The sequence below is a fragment of the Mesitornis unicolor genome, unplaced genomic scaffold (genome assembly GCF_000695765.1).
Source record: "Mesitornis unicolor isolate BGI_N332 unplaced genomic scaffold, ASM69576v1 scaffold49698, whole genome shotgun sequence".
NCBI lineage: Eukaryota > Metazoa > Chordata > Aves > Mesitornithiformes > Mesitornithidae > Mesitornis > Mesitornis unicolor.
In genome coordinates this window covers 18,079-23,853 of record NW_010202125.1, presented here as the reverse complement: position 1 = coordinate 23,853, position 5,775 = coordinate 18,079, and positions in this window count along the sequence as shown.

Below are 5,775 nucleotides of genomic sequence, written 5' to 3'. Positions count from 1 at the left end.
GCCGTACAACGGGCGGAAGGGGCGCCGCCGCCATGGCTGGGGCGGGTGGGGCTTTTATCAGTGGGGCTGTGACATTTTCGCAGTCTCAGGAGTTGGAAGCTCCGGGGGTGAATCGTGGGTAGCGTTGTTTCTCAGTACTCCTGCGGGGATTTGTTCCACAGCCTGGGCACCCTGAGGAAGCCCTGATTAGGGCTGCCCTTCTCTTGGCAGTGCCGCTTTGGTGGGGTGCAGAGGGTGGTGGGCAGCAGAGCAGCGACCTTTGGCAAATGCTGGCATTTGAGGGCACAGCTCTGTTAAGTCCAGCCTTATGCCTGAGTTGCGCCGTCCTTGCAAAACGAGGACCGAGAGTACCTTTTGGCCAGCTTAGGATTTTATTTGGGTAGTGGATACTAAAGATTAGTTTTGCCTCATCTATAGGAAGGGTATGCACTGGTGCTCAATGGTTGTTTTAAAATGTCCCTTCACACCAGGCAGTTGTTGGGTTACCGGTTTTCACAATCCAGATGGAACTAATGCTTTGTAGTGGGTTGAGAGCAGAACAGAAATAAAAGCAAGCCATGGTTATTATCCCCTTAGATGAATTTCGACAGAACTTTCCTTCTTTGTAGCAGCCCCCGATTGAGGCATCTCTTACAAGAGATTTGCTTTCACATAAAAGGATTAAGACTGTAAACTGAATACTTAGGAGTTTTCATGCGAATTGAGGTCTTCCTCCAGGACTTGTACGGAAGTATCCCAGTGAAGATATTTATCCTAACTTTTTCCTACTAGATGATCTCCTGCTTGTCCCCTGCATTTTAGAAATGCTAAACAGGCCCAGTTAGGTGTAGCCAGCATCCCTCCCTGTTGTGAACAGAGGTGGTTAATGACAGCCTTGGTTTTAACTTCCAATAAACAAGTTGCTAATTGCTAAGAAAACATGCTCCTTTATGAGAGAACACAGTTCTACCCTTAGGTTATGGTTTTATGCAATATGGCAAGGCAGATGAATGGTTTGCTGCCACTCGAAGGGAAAAATCAGAGGAAAAATCCCACTGTCCCCACCTCCCTCTGAATCACTTTTTGCCAAATCTGGCATCTATCAGACCCTCTTGTGCACTGTTTTTAACTTGCTCTCAGCAGAAACATAGTAATGGGAAAAGAAGTGATCATTTTCTACCAGGTTAGCAAGTAGAATGGGATCATTGAAAAGTCTGAAAAGTACCAGGTCTGTAACACAGTGGGAGGCAGACAATAAAAAAGGAGAGCAGAGCTTCATCTCCCTCTATGACAGCAGAGAGCTGTTATAGCCATGGGTCTGCGTCCTCGGCATGTAGCTTCATCATCTGCCAAAACACTATTTCTAAGTCTGCATTGACATTCATACTTCATGCAGATGTACAAAGTGCATGCAGGTGATGATGGACAACTGTTGTGTTGTTCACACTAACACAGTGTGAAGATGGATTTTGAAAGCCTGAGCATCACTAAGACTTACTTATCCTACTGGTGACTATGGAGGGAGAGTTGGATGGCTTTGTACAGCCTGACTTTCTGTAAGGTGCTTCTGCCTTCTGTACTATCCAGAGATGTCTAGAAACCAAATATTTCTTACTCAAAACTCAAGAGGCTGACACAGCATTGCATTTGCACTATGGTTTCTATTAAATGCTTCATAACAAATATGACTGTGAGAAGTAGAGACCTCAACTTTACCAGTCACCATGTTGGCACAATTCTGGTTTCAAGAAGCTGTTACAGCAAGGAAGGTGAAAGAAGGCTGAAATGCACCCTATTTCTGTTGCACATCGTTACAGTCAGAGATCAAGGGATATAGACTACTTTTAAATTAGCCTGCTAGGTGGTGCTACAGGACATGCTCTAAGTTACTCATTCAAAAACATATTGTAGTTCTGCCTCCCATTGCCTGCCTCTCTAACTTACAATTTTATATATAAAGTCTTGTTGCTACATTGGCAAAAAAGTTGCTTTTTAAGTAAAGAACTGAAAGTCATTGACTTCTTTTAACGATTTTTGTGCTCTCAGTGTCTATTTTGCTTATGTTATTTCCAAAGTTAATGTGGTCAATCAGTGAATGTCCACCAGTTCTTTCCCCAACCTCTTCTTCCTCCATGGATTCCACTTATCTGCCATTTAATGCAATTTTTTGGCTAATCCAGCCTCCAGACATAAACTTCAGTGGAGGGTAGCGTGAAGAGCCATGCAATTCTGGCCCAAGTTTCTGCAATGTTGCATGTGCCAAACACTTCTTATTGTAGTTCACGTCTTGCAGGTCTCAGGTGGAAGAGTCACTGCAGGATTCTGGGAGCAGGGAAATGTACTGTTGAGTCTATGATCATACAGTAACATTGATTGGAGCAAGAGAGAGATTGTAAATTCTGCAGGACAAGGATCATCTGCTAATTATCTATGGAAGCAATCATGAAAAACAAGGGACTGGACAGTGTAGACATTATGGGGTTTCTACAAGAGCATCTGCCACATTAAAGACATGAGGACAGAGAAGAAGTGTGATGTATAATGGAGGAAATGTTAGAGCACAAAAAGAACCTGAAGTTAAATGTGTTGGCAGATCTGGGCAAGCTCTTGTTAAGAAGGAAGGGCATGACACATCAGCCTGTTTTTTGGTGCAGCTACCTGGACCACATTCAGCGTTGCTGAGCATAGTACTTCAGTAATGAGTGGTGAGCACATGGAGGAGCAGCGCAAGGTCCCTAAGCAAAACATATACCTGGACAGTACCTGTATTCAGGGGACTTACAGTGACCTATGCTGGAAGTACTTCCAACTCAGCAGAAGGGTGCAAACAATGCACTGGCAACTGATGTGTTAAGTGACTGTCAAGGCTCTTGGCAGGCGTCAAAAGGCCAAGCCTGTTCATACTTAAATGGTCATCTTATGGCACTTAAGGGGAAGGAAAGCTTGTGGCAAAATGGCTTTCCAGCCTGTCAGTCTGAGCAAGCTGCATGTCTCCATGTTTCAGCTAACAGCGAAGTGACAGTGGGATTGGAGTGTACACAGCATTGAGCAAAAGCACAAAGGTGCCGCTGTTGAAATCTCAGAAATTTCAGTTGCTGAAAACAGAAGATATTGCCCAATTTTGATAATATTGCCTTGCATGATCCATTCCCACTGCTCCTCTTATAGTTCCATCCTAGATGAGCTACTGATAGCTCATAACTGAACCTACCTAGGAATAAACACAGCCTCATCACTTTGAAGTCCTGGTCTAGAACTAAAATAAATTTGCTTTGTAAAAATGTCCCAAAATTTGTAACAATTTTATAGTAAACACTTTAGCAATGAGGTGAATTTTAACATTCCCATTGTGCAGCTGATGTGAGTTACAACTGCAGTTTTAACCTGTACTCTAAGACTTTGCTGTGGGCTTAGATAGCACAAGTTAGAACCCACATTTTCCCTTGTGTTAAGATTTGGCTGGAATGCCTAAAGCTCTGCCAGTCTTATGCTGGTAATCAAAGGCATGTGTAAAGAGAGGTAGGATAAAAAGTTTCCTGTCTCCTTGTTAAGCCTTTTCGCTGTAGAAAAATATCATCTATTCCCAACTATTTATCTTATTCCTGGATACACATAAGTTCTTAAGGACAAACACATAGCTTGTGCTGCCCTCTCAAGAGGGGTGATATATGGACAAGTATAGCAAAGGATGAGCATTCAGAAACACAACTGTGGGAATAAAACAGGGAATTCTATTTCTGGTCTCAAATCAAACCTTCAGACCCCACTATTCAAGAAGGAGTGAAAAGATGGCCAATTGTGTTGTTGGGACTGGCAGGTATATAGATCAAAGCAATCAAAGTAAAACAGAGTCTTCAAAGGAGCTGGGAAGAGATTTTCTTCCCAATGTACCACAGCTTGGAATTGGTCAGGGATCAAAGGCTGGTGTTTTAGAAGGCAGCAAAGAGGCTGTGAGGCATTTGTCTGGCTACACGACTTTGTGGGACTGACTTCTGTTTCCACTGAAACACCCTTGGCATTACATTTTGAATTATTCCTCTGCTGGTCCAGATCTGCCTAAAACTCAGCCAGGCTTTTTGTGGTGACAAATGAGAGAAAGGGAAAACATGCAGATGATCATGTTTTTATCTCTTAGCATTTTCAGATCCTGGGACTAATTGTACAGCCTCCCTCAGCTCTAGCTGGTTGTACCAGAAATTGATGATAAAGACAGAGCATCCTGTGCAGTAAAAGAGAAAAGCCTTCTCTCAAACTGAACTCCTTAAGTATAATAATCAAAAAATCATTGATCTGAATGTAGTCTGCTAACTACATGAGGCTAACAGACATGTATCCAGGTTAATGTGGATGCTAGTAGAAAATCTGGATACCAGCAGCAGAGAGCTGAGAAGGAAAACCACTTAGAGATTCTGGGCAGATCAATTCACACCAAACTCCATGGTCCTGCAAGTAGTCTACTGCTGTTTAAAACTGCTTTGGGTCTGTCCACATTGTGCAGACAGACCCTATACCATATGGCATTTTAAATTACACATTAGGGTCTAGTTGTATTACAGACATCATTGTGTGATGCCATTTGGTGAAATCAGACTAAAACTCACAAACACAGGCTCATTGTGTAGCGTGCGATTTCTTGCCAGTGCATACGAGCCAAACTTGTATCCAGGACAATTGTGCGTTGTCTATAACTAATATAGTCTTTATTTTCAAGACCTCCGGTCCTGCAATTAGCTAGCTGTAGTGAAAGGAAGGTAGCTATAATGAATTAAGATGTCACATGTCTTCATAGGACAGCTAATTAGCGCCATTTCCCTTCTGAATTGGAAGCAGCATGACTTGAGAAAGGGAGGATGCCAATCCTTAGAGGCAATGCTATGATATTTAATGAATTTAATCATACTATCTAACCTTGATAATACTTACAGTTCCTGATATCCTTACTGCAAAGGCAATGCTATTTGACAGCAAGCAGAAATTTGGGCTGTTTCAGCCAAGGTGGGAACACTGCAGTGAACATTGCTCCATGGTGGGAATACTTTGCACACACTATAGCTTTCCAAGACTTACTGAAGATAAGGATTTATTCTCCTATCTCATTAGTAGCTATGGAAGGTACAAACAGACATAGGCTGTTCCAGCAGGAGAGGGTCAGGGAGCAGGGACTCTGTGGACCCAGTCTTTGGATTCTGTTTTGTGTTATTTTGTTTAAATGTTTATAATGCTGGTCCAGAGGTAGACTTGGTCCTAGCTCTTGCTGGCAAGACTTGGAGGCAGAGCACAATTGCTTTCAGAGGATTTATCTTTGGTAGAAATACCATGAAGAGGATTATTATTAGATACTCTATTTTATGCATAGCTAGAACGATACATAGGGACACACCTGAAACAAGACAACATAAACATCCTAGGAATAAGTGTATCTATGAATCAGAAATGTTGGCTGTAACACATACAGTGTTCTGATATAAGCACTAACTAAGAGTGTGTTGACACAGATCCAGTGCCCAAAGAACTGGCAATATGTGCTTTGCTTAAGAAAAGCAGAATGGTGGCATGGTTGAATACTGGATGAAGTGCAATTCATTTCTTCCACTTGTTCTCAACAGAGCATGAATTTGTATACCCCAGTTCTGGGGCAGAGTTATCAGTAGAAATAAATGTATTAAATGAAGAGGAAATGCAAGTATAATGTTAAAGTGAGATCTATTTGGAACATATTGAATTAATGGAAACCAAATTGGCTTAAGACTTGCCTTATTCAGTGTTATAACCAAAGCTCAGATCCACATCTGTACT